The following is a 16494-nucleotide window of genomic DNA, read 5'->3' on the forward strand; positions in this document are numbered from 1 at the left end:
ATTTTTATGCTTCCTGTTATTGATGTTGAAAGGTTTGACATTTGAATATGCACTAAAAGGAAATAACATACTTGAATGAATTTCAACAAAATCAGTTGAATAAATTTAAAGATAAAGATAGCTTTATTGTCATTTTGTTGACATGGTTACAATTTAATAAAAGGACAGAAAACTGAATTATTGTTGGTGTTTCTGGATGTCCGGACCCTCGTCTACTGGGCTGATCGGGTGAGTGGACCTCTTGCCAATTTAGTTGGGGACCCTTGCTCTAGATCAGGGGTGGGCAAACTTTTTTGCTCAGGAGCCACATGGACTTTTAAAAATTGACAGACGGGCCGGGCCAGCACCCGATGCATACATACATTCTTCATCTTCTTGTCGAAAGTTCAAATTTATAAAATTTCACAACAAATCAACCATATGTGCTGCAGATTTGCAACTTTCACCCAAATTTAGCCCCAATTCTAAAGAAACGTTTGTACATTTAAGGAGAGACAGGCCTGTTAGTAGAGCAGTGCTTCTCAAAGTGTGTGGTAGATAATGGAGACATGACAGGATGAAATTTTCAATTTCATCCCAATCTTCTTAAAAACCCTTTCTTCATCGACAATAAAGATCATTACTAGGCAAATTTAGAATCCTAAAATGTATCAGAAATGAAAATAACATTCAATTAAGACTGCGTTAGATATGTGACTAGGATCAAAATGTAACGTGGAACTAAAATGCAAACATAATGATTTACGTCGACATGTGAAGTGGAGCGGAACCAGAAACAAACTTTAATGATTTAGAACATTTACTTTTTTGTTTTCTTAGGCTTTTTGGCACAGATTAAAACAGTGTTGTTGTTTCCTGAATATTTGGACTGCTGTACTTTTATATTTGTTTTTTTATGCAGGTAACTAATTTCATCTAGTTTTTCTGTTTTGATTTATTTATGAAATATACTTGCATTATGAAACATGATGATACTTGTTCCCTGTTAGTTCATTTCATTTCATACTTGCACTGAATTTCTTTCTTTTTTTTTGGTTTTCTACTGCACTTTTTACATTTTTTTTTTTTTTTTTTAAATTCAGATAATGAGTTTAATTTAGTTTTTGATTTATTATGAAATATTATATTACTTGTTCCCTGTTGGTTCAACACATTTTAACATGTGTTATTTGTCAGGATTATTTAGGGGGCAAAGGGCACAGGTGGGACTTGAAAGTTCACATAACACACACACTATATATATATATATATATATATATATATATATATATATATATATATATATATATATATATATAGTTCTTCTTTGTGGGTGTGTTTTGGTGGCGACCAATCTAACTCTGCTTTCTTCCTCATCTTACATTTTCTGTCCATACCTAGTAGGATGCCAGGCATCACAGGACTAAGTCAAAGGAATGCAGTCATAATTATGGTATTGTACCGGACTGAGACCCAATGTAGTTTATTCAACGAGTGTTGTGGTTTCCCATGGCCGTGAAGGCATCATTGTTACATGCAGCTTTCTCTGCCAATGTTCGTCTTTGTTTACATGTGTTCTGCGTGTTGATTGGCTGGGTGGCTGGAAAAGGGCGGGGGTAAGCAGAGAACGGGAGAACATTTGATTCCCACGGGTTTTGAGATAAATGACGGAGCAAGATGGTTCATTTTGTGGTTTAATTGTTTATTTTGGCTTCGGCGGACCGGATTAAAAAGACCGGATGTGGCCCGTGGGCCGTAGTTTGCCCACCTATGCTCTAGATGTTTAGATAGCCCTGCATTAACTGCAAACTAACTAAATAACTGTGTTGACAATGTCACCGTCAAGGGTCAGGGTGTTTCCAAACCGGAAACCCTGGATGAACAGCGAAGTGAAATCCCTCTTAAAAAGCCACAACACTGCCTTCAAGTCAGGGGACAGGGCAGCGTACAGAGCGGCAAGGGCGGACCTGAAAAGAGGCATCAGGGAAGCCAAGGCGGCTTACAAGAGGAGGATCGAAGATCACTTTGCTGTAAACAACCCTAAAATGATGTGGCAGGGGATAAATCACTTAACAAACAACAGAAGCAGGAACCAAGAGACTGCTAGGACTGATGTCTTGCTGGCAGAAGACCTAAACCAGTTTTTTGCCCGCTTTGAGACGGTCAGGCCCTCAGCTGACACATCACCTTCTTCCCCCCCAGCACCGGCACACTGATACTCCAGGAGCACAAAGTGAGAGGTGCTCTAAGGTCAGTAAACCCCAGGAAGGCGGCCGGCCCCGACGGAGTACCTGGTAAAGTACTCAGAGCATGTGCTGACCAACTGACTGGTGTTTTCACTAAAATCTTCAACCTGTCCCTGACACTGGCCACCGTCCCACCATGCCTCAAAACCTCCACCATCATCCCCATCCCGAAGAAGGCAGCAGTGGACAGCCCGAACGACTACAGGCCTGTTGCACTTACCCCTGTAGTCATGAAGTGCTTTGAGAGAATGGTCTGTCAGCACATCCGGTCCCGTTTGCCTCCCACTCTGGACCCCCACCAGTTTGCCTACAGGGCAAACCGATCCACCGAGGACGCCATCACCATAGCACTCCACACTGCGTTGAGTCATCTGGAGCATCAGGGAAGCTACGTCAGGATGCTCTTCCTGGACTTCAGCTCAGCATTTAACCACATTATCCCAGATATCCTGGTCCAGAAACTAAGTCACCTGGGGGTCTCCACCCCCATCTGCCTCTGGATCAAAGATTTTCTGACAAACCGCCCACAATCTGTCAGACTCGGCCCCCACCTGTCCAGCACCATCTTACTCAGCACTGGCTCTCCACAAGGATGTGTTTTGAGCCCCCTCCTGTTCACGCTCTACACATCCGACTGCTCCCCGACTCATCTATCAAACTCCATTATAAAGTTTGCAGATGACACCACCGTGGTCGGGCTCATCTCAGGGGGGATGAGTCTGCCTACAGAGGTGAGGTCTGCAGACTGACTACGTGGTGTTCCGTTAACAACCTCCAACTGAACACCAGGTCGCACAAAAACCAGGACAAAACAAACTCAGGGATAGCTTCTTTCCCAGAGTTATCACTGAAACAAACAAATCCGCTCACATCGCTTGCACATACTGATCATATTGATCTCGTGCAATAAAACATCTTGTTGCTATTGTAGATCTGTACATTCAAGCTGCTATCTGTGTATTTATCTGGGAATTTGTCGGTACATATTATTGTCATATTTAAATTTTTTATTGTTTTTGCTGTGTTTTTATATTTATTTTCTTCTCTCACTGGCACCTTGGAGTTGCACTCAAATTTCGTTGTACCCTGTACAAGGACAATAAAAAATTCTATTCTAAATAGAAATTTGGAGCAACCTTCTGTTGTCAATATGATAATTATTCATTTTAGACCTCAGACATAAGTGGAACTAATACCTAATGCAGCTCTGTCATACAGATGCTGACTGTATCTATCACCACTGCTGTGGACAGAGAGGATGGTTGATGTGTCCCTTTTTTAGAAACCATAAAAGAGGACCTGCATGATATCAAGTAAGCAAGTGACGTCACACCATTTGGAGCAGCCAGCTTGACAGAATAGAAAATGCTAAACCGCCTGTGATACTACAGCTCGTTGCAAGATATTCCTATCATGCCGGTGCTCCAGGAACGGGCGCAGTGGCTCGACCTCGCTAATCTTTCCGACGAGGAAAGAAGCGACATCCTGGACATGCTCATAGGGGATCTTTAGCTCCGCGCTGGCCTCCATGCAGCAACGATGTGAGGCCTCCGTCTTCCTCAAAAATCCCCAGCCCCATCTCCTCAGGGCCCGGATTTCAGAACGCGGAGACCGTCCGCTCCTCGGCCCGCCCCTTGGTTACAGCTGCGCCGGCTCAGCGCATCCAGGCTAAAAAGAAGAAGAGGACGGCCTGACCGCTCTCCTCTCCTCCAAAAAAAAACAGCTAGATGCTCCCCATTCCCACCTGTTCTGCTTTCATGCGTGCACCCAAGGGCCCTCCACGCCCCAGTCTCCACACTACCACTCAGGTCGAAGGTCGAGGGCGGAACAAACGAAAGCAAAATCTGCCACAATAAGCAGCACGATGGCGGCACCTGCTGTCGGGAGCAGCGGATACCGTCATGCTTCATATGGATCTATGATTCCTAATTTCTTGATGTCGTGATGCTGTAAAAGGGGTACATGAGCCAAATAAAAATTGGGAACCACTGCCCTAAACAAATGCTACTTTTGCAAATCGGAGCAAATTATTTGACTTATTTTAGTTTTTAGTTTCATTAAAACTGCATTGGATTTACATATTACAGAAAAAAAGATTAGAAAGCTAATGAAAGAGTACACCTTTCAAAATGATCCTTAAAAAAAAAAAAAAAAAAAAAATCATACTCCGGACCACCCTATAGAGGACCAGAATGCTCTGAAACCAATACTTTTGGGAATTAAGACCGAGACAAGACCACAAAAATATATTTTCAAAAGCCATGTCAAAATTGAACAAAACCATGACAAAATTGAACTGTTAAAGAGCACTCTCTTTCATTTCAGTTTTCTTTTAAATACATTTGACAGACAAGACCAAGGTGTCTACCATTCTCTCAAAGCACAACAAGCAAAAATCTCAAACCTTGACACATTTTCTCCACTAAATTCTTGTAAGAAAATAAATCTTTTCTTTTTTTTTTTTTTTTTTTTTTTTTTTTTTTTTTTTTTTCTTTTTTTTTTTCACCTTGTTTGCACATGCTGTTGAAGGTTAACACTACAAGAAGTGCAATCTTTTAACAGCAATGCATATTTTATTATTGCAATTAAATAAATGAGTTTATTTCATTGCATAATTGTGACCATCACCAGCCCTCCCTAGGGAAGGGTAAATACTTTATTAAAGGGAGGATGTAAAAGAGAGAGGGCAGTGTTACACCAGGGTGAGGGGGGTGGGGGGGGGGAGTTAACAGGGAGGAGGGATACAAGATAGGAAAACGAATGGGTGGGGAATAATCAATAAGTTTCAAGTGATGTGATGTGAAATTGTGGTTGTGTATATTGTGCTTATTGTTGTGTTATCAAGCCAGTCTGGTGACCAGTGTGCGGCTTAGGAATAATGGTGGTGGCTGTGAGCAGAGGAGGAAGTGAGTGGAAGTTACATAAAACAGGTATTTGGGAACAACGTGTCTATGGTTGAGCCCAGTATGAGTGTTATCCCACAGCCCGAGGCCAGTGCGTCCATGACAAATGTGATTCCAAGAGCCGCTACTGCAAAACCCATGAGCCGCCCCCGGGCCCGAAGAAGCAGTCGGGCCAGCAGAAAGAGCGAGAGATCTAGGGGCCCCCGGCGACCACCCCACGGCCAAGCAGCCCCCCGAACGCCCCCAAGGTCCCAAGCCGAGAGGCTGCCATTGCCCCCCCCATACACACCCGAAAAGCCCCCAAGGAGCCAAGGACCAAGCGCACCACGCCACCGACTCCAACCCCCAACCCCCAGGCCCCCCAGCCCCCCACCCCCCCACCACCACCCACACCCCCGCGCCCAGCCCCCCGAGGGGAGGGCCCAGAGAGCCCCCCGCCCGAGACCCCAGCGGAGGAGCCAAAGCCCACGCCCAGCAGACGACCAGAGCCACGCCGAACAGGCAGCCGGCGGGCACCCGCCGGTGAGCCCAGAGCCAGCAAGGACCCGACCCCAGGCCAGGAGGACCCGGAATGGATGCAGCACCAGGAGCAGCCCGCCCAGGGCGAACGACCACACCCCAAGCCGCATAAGGCACCAGGGGGCCGCTGGGAGTCCCCCCGCCAGTCCCCAGGCACCCCAACCCAGCCCCCCCGGGCGCCCCAGATGCTGATGCCGCCCGCGCCACGAGCTTCAGTTCTTTAAAGCCAGGGCCCCCTCCAGAGGCCAAGCCAGACCGCCCCGCCGGGATGTGGCCCCCTAATCCCACCCCGACACTCTGCCTCACGGGGGACTGCCCAAGCAGGGGCCGCACCAGAAGGTATGCAAGGGCGCGGCACGCGCCACCCGCCCCAGAAGACCCCCGCCAGGACCGGCCCGGCCAGCCGGCCAAGCACCCCGGGCCCCAGGAGTACCCCCAGGGACCAGGACCCCCCAAGGGCAAGCCCCCGGGCCAAGCCCCCCGGGACGCGCCCCCCACCCCAGCCCAGGTCCCGGCCACAGCCCAGCAGGACCGCACAGCCCCAGACGGCACAAGGCCAGCAGCCCAGGGCCCGCCGCCCCCCGGACAGCGCAAGCCACGGGGCAGCGCCCCCCGCCGGCCCGCGAGCAACCGGCGACCCCCACCGCGGGGACGGAGGCACCCCATCGGCACACATCCAGCGCGGGACAGCAGCCCCCAGCCAAAGATGCCCCGGACCCACCCACCAGTCCGCAGATGGCAGGACATACCCACCAGGCGGCCGAAAGCAACCTCAACCATCGGAACAGCTAACGCCGCCCCCCCAGTAAACAGCATCATCCCGAGGCGCCAAACAACCCTGCCCCAACCCCGGTGAGGACACCAGCACCCCCCCAGCACACCCACCCCCCAAACCGGCGAGGCAGGCCGCCCCGGGCCCGCACACCGCGGGGCCCGCCCCCAAGGCCACCAGGAGACAAAGCAAGCACCAAGCCACACCCAAGGGGGAGAGGCACCCCCGCGCCCCACCCGGCCGACACAGCCCGGAAAGACCCCGCAAGGAGAAACCCCGGCAAAGCCCCCCCGAGACCCACCGCCACGCCCGACCGCACCATCTTGATGTGCTTTTACTCTATGCAGTGGCCCAGCCACCAACAGAGGGGCCAGGCCCCCACCGGAGAGGCCCAAATATGTGTACCAACCCACCACCCTGTTATGGTGCCTCTCCATTCCCCAATGGAGAGGCACTTCCCGATCCCCTGTGTGAATGTGTGTGTTTGGTGAATGTATGGGGTGTAATTAAAAGAAGGGGGATGGAGGGGAGCGGTGCTCCCCCTCCAGCCTCTGTGGATTTATGTGTATGTGGTGTAATAGGCCGGAGGGTGTAAATGATGATACACCCTCCGGGGGGTGACATGTTGAGATGCGATTAAAATTGGAGGGATTAGTAGGGCAACTAGAGGTGGGAGGGCCGCCCCCACGCCACTACATAGTAACACAGGTGGCGGGCCCCTCCACCCCCAGCCCCACCATCCAGCCCCCCAAGGGTTGGGTATTGGTGTGTGGTGCATTTAGTGAGTGAGCCAGACCAGCTGGGAGTGGGGTGAAGTGAACATGTAGGAGGCCTGTCCAGTGTGAGCCGGGCCCGTCCGCGTGGCGGGCCACGCGAGAGGGTAGATGGCGCAGACGGGCAAGTGGCACTGCGGGCCCCGGAACAGCACAGCCGGAGACCCCCCCCCACGGCACCCCCCAGACCGCGCCGGCCCCGCGGAGCACGGCGACACCCCCCACCCCCGGGTACAGCCAGGCACCAACAACATCCCCCGGCGCCCCAGGGGGCGACCCCCGCCGCCCGCCGGCCCGGAGCAACGCCACCCCGCCACCAAGGGGAGCGGCCGAGCAGGGGGGAGGCCCATGCCCGCACCAGGGCCAGCACAGGCCCACCCGGCGCCACGATACAACACTCTCCACCGGGAGGCGGCCCCGGCCCCCCCGACGAGAGAGGACGCCATCCACCGCCAAGCAGGGCCATCCCGCCAGCCACGGACCGGCAAGCCAGAGTACCGAAGCACCCCCAGCCCGGAACCGCCCCCCCACACCAACGGCGCCAATAGAGCCCCCCCCCCCCCACGGAGGCAATCCTCGACGACCCACACACCGGCACGAGACACCCCCCCGACGCCAGCACACCCCGAACAACAGCGGGCCCAAGGCCACCAGCCCCGCCCCGCCCAAGGCTGCGCAGCGCCGCCACGAGCCGCGGCCGGTCCCCGGGCAGATGGCCGGAGAGCACCTCCCCGGACATGTAGCCCAAGGATCCGCCCCCGGGGCACCCCCGCCCCGGAATCGCGCCCACGGCGCCCGGTGCACCCAGCCAGCAGACCAGCCAATCCCAACGCGGATCCACCGGGCCAGGAACCACGCGCCGCGCCCCCGCACACCCGCCCAATACGACCCCCGGGGAGGCCCCATAGCACCCCTCACCCCACCCCCTAGCCATAACGTCCACACCCCGGCCATCGCGGTCGTACAAAAAGCCCCCGAGGGGGCCCCGCCTGGCTCGCCGCGCAAGCGACATCCCTAGCAAAGGTGCGCCCCAGGGAGCCAAGCCAAGGACCCGCAAGGGCCAACGGAGCAACCCACAGCCACACCCCGCCACCCAGCAACCCAGGAGGCAATCGCCGACCCCAAGAAAATAAATCTTTTCAATCCAAGAGTTAGATCCAACAAGGCCTGAGCCTGACAAAATACACCACAAACCTGTCCTAACACTACTCAAATCGGTGCACGCACACAGCTCAAGAACAAGTCAAGAACGAGCCGTTATACATTTTTAAACATCATTTATTCATGAGCCAGAGGCTAATCAAACACATTACCTGGCCGCTCATTTACTGAGCAGCACCCAATCCCGTATAACTGAGCAGCCTGTTGGATCTTGTTGGGTTCAGGCAAAGACTCTACTGATAACTCCAAATTATTTTAAATATCTGAAATTAAGTTGTTTATTTGTTAGATGAATGAGGCCTGAACAAAGTGTCCAGAGGCATTTCAAACAAGAAATACAATGGAATGATGTCCAAGTTTTTTTTCAGGTGTCTGACACATAAGGGACTTGAAAAGATTTCCAAGGAGGCAAAACAATCAGTGAGCTAAACGCTAAAGTAAAATAACAACATTAAGTATTCAGGAACAGTTCCTGGTGCTTTTTCTTATTTTTACATTAATGAAGTGCAAGAATAGAAGATCAGTGCGAAATTCCAGCCAGTCTGATACTGTGACAAGACCAAGTAAAAATGTTTTTGAGTTTGAGACAAGACCAAGAATTTCAAAATGTCTCAAAACCAAGACTGGTTCTCGGGTACTACAGCACTTTAACATACTAATTCCAGGAAATCTTATCTCATGACATGTTGTCAGGTGATATGAGAGAACTCGTAATCACCTCTGAGGAAGACTGGCAGTTGACAGTCGAAATGTGTCAGGAGACAAAATCTCCTAAAACCTTGTCTGAATAAACAAAACCTTAACATACTTTAATAAACTATTGAGAAAAGGTACAGCAATATATAGGCTACTTTAATGTTACAATTCACCTTGCTTACGGAGATTGTTTAAACTCTTTGTTGTTGTTATTTATAACTATTTTTTCTTTACAGCGTAGTTTAGCACAGACATAAGCGAATGGCAGCCCTGGGGCCACAAGCGGTGTCTCATTTGCAGCAGGTGTTTGGATAGTTGTTTTGCTTATCTTAGGAAATAAAAGAAAAATACAACACCAATGTTTGTTTTTTTTAGGAGGTTGTAAAATTTTGAGTTAACTACTGATTCATGACTGACAAAGGAGAGTCATTTTTCACTGTCAATGTAACAGGACCACTCAAGTGTTCTCCGAAATGTGTCCCCGTGTTGGGAGGATAAGAGCTACTGCTTCACTGACTTATAAGCAGCATAAAAAATAAAAACATGCTGTTAAACCAGGCGTGATCACATATACTGACAGAAATGAAAGTAGCAACACCTGAGACCCTCCTCATCTTTCTGATGGTAGATGATGTTCTTCATATATCAAGGAATTCATGCAGTAAAGCCACTTTCAAATAAAAATCAGCTTTGAGGCAGAACTGAAGTGAGAGTTTCTATACCAAACAGTGATTAGACGCTCACAGGTGAACATCCTGCTGTAGATGGACCATTTAATGGACATTAACTGGTCCATCTGCCTCCAGGAATGCTTCCCTCCAATATTTAGTTAGTGAAAAAAACAACATTTAAGAAAATATCACACAAAATCTGAGAGCACTTGCACACTATGATTTTACTTGTTCCTTTAGTGGCTTTCAATGGTTTGGATGTTGGGTTAATGGGATCAGTGACACATTAGAGGGGTCTCCGCCCTAATTAGTTAGAACTTTGAACATGTTTACTGAAAGGCACACCGTGGACTTTTTGACCTAAAGAGTTGACCCATGTGAGTTATTATAAATGATTCCTCAGGCTAATATACAGCGCTTGATAGTATCAATGCTCTGAGCGAGGCTTCCCTCTTGAAATATTGACTATGTAAGTTTGGAGGAGACGGACCATTTTTCTCCAGGTCATGTGACCTGGAGAATGTCTGGAAAAGTTTCACTTTATGCCAGTCACATGACCACAGGCTCGGCACTATATAGTTCTCATGTGACGTCACAACATACGGGCATTTCTCGACCCGGCGCCATTGCTGTGGGCAGCTGAAATGAGTTTAGCCTCTGTTTACAGCCAAAAGAGCACAATATGGTAGTTTTGTGTTGGGTTACTAGTGCACTAATTGCCGCAATAGTTCAGTTAAACCTGGATTCTTTAGTAAGGGAAGTCGGCAAGTCAGATCTGTAACTTTGGGACAAGGATTGGTTCTTAGGGCTGGGCTCGTGCCGCGACTACAGTCTATGGGCTGGAGGAGCAGCCGCCAAAGGCCATGCTTCTCCTCGCCGCCGCAGACCCGGTGCTCGGCCTTGTGGCCACTAGGGGTGCTTGTGTGAAAGTTACCGGTCTAGCACTACTAGTGGACAAAAGTTACGCAAAAAATATATATATGTTGTGTCAGGTAAGATTTTCAGTAATCCAGGTCACGTTGATTGTGGTATTTTATTTGAGGCAACTGAACTTGAGGTTTTGTTTGAGGATGTTTCTCATTACAATTATGGTTATGTCAATGTTAGGGTTATTGGCATTTGGGTTAGGTGTTAGCATTTTAAAAAAGGAATGGAAAACTCAGAATTTGTCCCCGTTTCTAATATGGGGTTAAGATTTTGTCATAGATTCCAATGCCACACATTTTTAGAAACTCTAAAAGACCTAATAAAGTTCCATGTAGAACAGGGCAGTCAAAGCACATTTTTAGTTCAGGAGAACAATACAGACTGGTTTAATATCAATTGGGTCGCAGACTTAAATTAGTTATTAGTTATTTCAAAACTATTGCACCCTAGTTTGTGCTTCTACCATATACAGTGTAAAAGATCTAAGACACAGACGATACCCAAGCAATAAGTGATGGACATCAGTCCCTGCACTATACATTTCCTTGATTTTGTGACAAATTTCTGTTTATTTTATTGAAACGTGAGTTCTTTCATCAATTTTAGGGATGTAACGATTCACTCAACTCCCGATACGATTCGATTCACGATACTGGGTTCACGATACGATTCTCTCACGATTTATTTTACAAAATGGGACTGTAGACAATTTTTTTTTTTGGGAAAAAAACTAGAAAATACTATATTATTATTTTCCTTTTATATTTCATTGTCAAAAGAATCCCTTGATAAACTATTCAAAACAATGCAATTTAACTAAAAATAAATCTTGAATGAAATAAATAAAGGAATAATACAAATGAAAATGAAGCCTATTAATTTAAATTCTGGTTCTAAAAATAAACAATGCAAAACTGCATAATAGTTCTTTTTCTTTTTAAAAGTGCAACTGAAAATGTATTTTGTGCCTTAACAATTGGACTTTAAAAAAAAAAAAAAACCGTGATTGTACTGATTTACGTCATATTTATTTGGACCAGCAGAGGGCGCTGGTAACACAGTGGTCGGTTGGCATGCAGATATTCTTGCAGTGAAGAAGAGAAGCTATGCTAGCAGACAGAGCTAATAGAAAAACGTGACTTTTACAGATATTCAAGTAATATTACAGATATTCTTTCGGTGCTAAAGGGGCAATGAATCATTTATTAACATATTTAAGAGTAGAAGGCAGCCAGACAGAAAGTATTAGCAGACTCCGCCCGCCGCCTACACTTGTGGATAGCGCCCTCTGCTGGTTAAAAAAAAGTACTGCGATTCAATTTTCAGAAAATCGATATCAACCGTGATGCCTATGAATCGATTTTTAACTGCCTTACGATTAATCGTTACATCCCTAATCAATTTGCAATTAAAAATGGCTGCCATCAATTGATTGAAGCATAGGAAAACTGTGAGCCCTAGCAAATATTTTTGGAGTTTCATTAAATGTGTTTATTTGGACTAGAAGGACTGAGATATCCACAACTGTATTAGGCAATTATTTAGACAATGGTTCTCATTTTTACTTTCTCCTGCAGGCAGAATTGGGTGTTTCTAAAATGGGGGTACGTTTACCCCTAGGGGTACGCAATGGTACTACAGGGGGTACTTGAGAGAGCGAGAGAGGAAAATTTAAAAAAATGAAGTGTCCCACCACAGGCGTGACATGACTGGAAATGATAAAAACTATATAAAGACATCTATTTAGGAGCCACTAAATCAGGGTTTTCCAACCTTGGGATTGCAACCCCAAGTGGGGTCGCCTTGAGTTTAAAATTGGGTTGCCTGAAATTTCTGAAAAATCTAAATAGATTTTTTAAATGTTTTAAACTATCATTCTTTTTTTATTATTAAAATAACACACAATCTTTAGTTCAACTAAAACACAGTAAAGAAAAAAAAATATCTGAGCTCAAACATGATCAAAAACTAATTCTAGAATGAAAATGAAAATGTCTTTGGGGTCACCAGAAAATTCTTGATATCAAAATGGGGTCATGATACAGAAAAGGTTGGGAACCACTGCACTAAACAGTGTTTCTTTCCACTTATTTACAAAAAGAAACTATTTAAAATGTGTGTTACATCATTATGTTTTATAGTTGTTTTTAAATACCGTCATTTTCTAAGCAAAGAATTGCAGTCGGACAAAGGGGGTACTTAGATTAAGAAATCAGAGATTTGGCCCCTGGGCTTTAAAATTGACACATATAGTGTGGAATATCCTGACCTGAATAAAATACTGTCCCAGAAGCTTAAACTCTGTTTAACAATAATTTAGTAAAAAAAAAAAAATAGGCAGCTTTCTGAGGTAACGTACTCAGCAGTTTTTAGAGATGTACTGTATAAAAATGCATGGATATAGTTGGGTCATTACTGCTAGAATCTGCTGATGTGGTTCAGTGGATGAACGTCAGAATACTAAACACAGAGCTATTTATAGGTGTGGGGATGAGACAGAGGGAACCGTTGTCCTCCGGCCAGAGAAGACGTGCTGTTTGTCACACACTGGTGTCATTAGTTCAAATTCAGCATCATCGCAGTGACCACACTCTGCTCCTGCCTGCCAGCAGCACAACAGCACACTTAGCACAGAGGAAGTGAACGAGCACACATCAAAACTCACTCATGCCAAATAAACAGCCAGTGATTCATTGTGTATATATAAATATTTAGAAATACAACATTCCAGTGAATGATGTGAAAGATGTCTGCAGTGGACATTCCGGGATTTATATAAATATTCCTGCTATGTGTTGCGTTGTGTTGTTCTCCATTGTCCTACAGCAGGGGTTGTCAATCTCATTTCACTTTAGGGGCCGCACACCACCTAGTTTAATCTCATGTGGGCCAGATAATAAAATACAGATTTGCTTTTGGGAGGGTAAAAGAGAAATAAAAAAATAAAAATGTGCGCAAGTTTGAATTTTTGTGTTTAAAAAAATGTCTATAATTCACTTAGAATATCTTCAGTACAAAACATCAAGTCACAGTCATTAGTTACTCCAGGATTTTGTACTTCAGAAGTCCTGAAATTTGTGGACAAATGCGATTAAAAATGACAGATATTGTGTAACTATGAGCAGACAAATATTGAATATATTGGGGAGTGTTTTTTTTATTTTATTTTATTTTAATTTTTTTATTCGGAGTGACTGATGAGTCTGGTGCGGATATTATTCCTGTGTCAAACATTGAGATATGAGATATTTATATAAAATAAATGAGTTTACATCTATGCAGTGAATAATATGTAACAATATAATTGAAAATATGTGGTATCTTTGGTATGGGTATAGCAATGAATATAATTTTGGTTATATGTACTGTATATAGGCAGTTTATTTTATAATTATAACTTGTATATTAGTAGTTTATAATATTACTTTATGTAGATAGGTATGCGTATATATATATATATATATATATATATATATAGGAAGAATAGGATTAAATAAGTCAGACTTCTTCCTTCTACTTTTTTGAACATATACCTAAATGTTTTATTGAAATCTTCTTACTTTGTGTTTTAGAAATTAACTTGTTTTGTGACATTCCCTTTGTTTTTACATGTTCAAAAATAAAATGAATAAATACATTTACATAATGAGTCAGGTTTTTACTGTAATTCTTTAAAAAAAATCATGTCAGAAAATGCAAACAAAATACCTCCCATGGGCCGAAGTGGAGGCTCTGGCGGGCTGTTATTCGCCCCGCGGACGTCGAGTTTGACAGCCCTGTCCTAAAACCAGAAGCCATAATTCAGCTGTTTTTTTTTTTTTTTATGTTATTTCATGTTTGTGATTTAAAAAGCCTGATCCAGCATTTCTACATCTGTATAATCTGCTGAAGAGGCTAAAGAGTTTTTCTAGATCTACGTTCTCTAAATCCAGCTCTCGGGTAAAGCTGATAGGATGCATGTGTCATCAGTATCCTCCGACAGACCCCACCCCCCGCCCCCACCCCCCTCCAGCCTCATATAAATGATCAGTGACAAAGATTGGAGCAGATTAATATCAGAAAGTGCTAACTCATCAGATAATGCAGGCAAATGATGCCACTCTAGGCGATAAATACCAAGTGATTTTCTGCTGGTAAAAAAAAAAAAAGAAAAAAAGTTGATTGGAAAATGCATATCCTCTTACAATATTGTGTCATACTGCCAGAAAAAAGACAGGAATACTAATGCGTTTTTTTTTTGTTTTTTTTTTTATGGATAACAGAAAGCATACTTGTCTCTCAGTGCAGCAGAAAACACCGACATTCAACTCTTTTTTTTTTTTTTTTTGGCTGCATAGTTGATTTATTAATTTATTTATTTATTTAATGTCAAAAGTGTCAGAGGCACAGCGAAGCTTTGCTGTCAGCTTTCTGCAGCTTTAGCTTTAAAATACACACACGCCTTTAATGTTCTGAACTGCGGTTTTAAGCCCCGTACAAGAAGAAATAACGATAAAGCAACGAGTTGAAGAAAAAAAAAAAGTGAAGTGGCTTTAAATATTTCATGGTGATGGTGTTTTTGGAAGTGGCATGCTTTTAAAATCTCAATGAGGAGTTAGACGAACACATTTAACATTAAGCGTGTGGAAATATTTCTAATCAGAAATATAAATCCCTTGTGGCTCTCAATGGTATTGATTAACATCAGTGAAAACGCCATCAGCTACAAAGGAAACTACATTAAGAATTTAATAATGTTATGCAGAGTTTCAAACTTAATGAATAAACATGAAACAGTTGAGCTAATTATGTCAGCTACGTGGATTATTCACAAAGCAGCAAGAATAATGCTAGACTCACTCGTGACATTAACACTGGGATGATATATATGTTTTTATTTGATCAAAGACATAGTGCAGGCCTCAGATCAATAAATTGAGTATAATGTGCTTGGAAAAAGCTGTTAAAGATTAAATTTAGCACTCAAAAGTTTGTTTTGATCTCCACTGTAAACACTCTTTTTTAGGGATGTGAATCTTTCGGTGTCTCACGATTCGATTCGATTCTGATTCTTAGCGTCACGATTCAATTCAAAATCGATTCTTGTTTTAACCGATTCTCGATTCAAAAATTGATACAATGCATAGTGTGTTAAGGCAAATTATGGCATCAAAACAAGACAGTTTGCAGAAGATAATTTTAAATAAACTGATTCCAATGATGTAATGACACAAAGGCAAACTTAAGACAAAATTCATGCTAAACAAATAAAAACACACACACACTCCTTGTGCTGTCTATATACAGTATTACAATGTAAGTTAGGGTCGCTGTTGTTTCCTGTTGGGATCGTGTCATAGACTGTAAAGATCTGGGTGAGTTTGTGTGTTTTGGCCTAACACTGTTGCCGTAGTAGTGGGAAGTCGCTATCTTGAAAGCCCATGACCTACTGGTCTCTACTAAGTTCTTGTATTTTCGAATTGAAAAAAAACATATGTTTGTGAGTATGTTTTAGTGTACTATTTGATAACACTCTCTAATACTGTGTTTGTGAAAGTTAAGCATAAACGGTGTGTTATATAAATCACCGCCAATGGTAAATGTTAGCATGAGCATATACATGGGTTTTCCCATAGATGTTAGCATGAAGCTAGCAGACTTTTTGTACAGTGGTATTTTCTATTTATGAGCACATTACTATGTATTTTTATGTTCAGTTTACAGTGTTTCCTAACTAAAGACTCTAAGTGGATCTTCTGAATCAGTTTTTCTTAAAAAAAAAAAAAAAAAAAAAAAAGAATAACTTTTTGACATTTATGAATCGATTCAGAATTGTGGATGATTAGAATCGCGATTCTTATGTGAATC

The 16494-nt window shown here is 44.4% G+C and overlaps 1 protein-coding gene across 3 annotated transcripts in view; it reads right to left on the reverse strand.

Moving 5' to 3' along the window:
- Positions 1–16494, reverse strand: part of mid2 (midline 2) — a 334562-nt gene that overhangs the window by 140593 nt on the left and 177475 nt on the right. The window lies entirely within an intron of this gene.

This window comes from Gouania willdenowi, chromosome 10 (assembly GCF_900634775.1).
Source record: "Gouania willdenowi chromosome 10, fGouWil2.1, whole genome shotgun sequence".
NCBI classification, from domain to species: Eukaryota; Metazoa; Chordata; class Actinopteri; order Blenniiformes; family Gobiesocidae; genus Gouania; species Gouania willdenowi.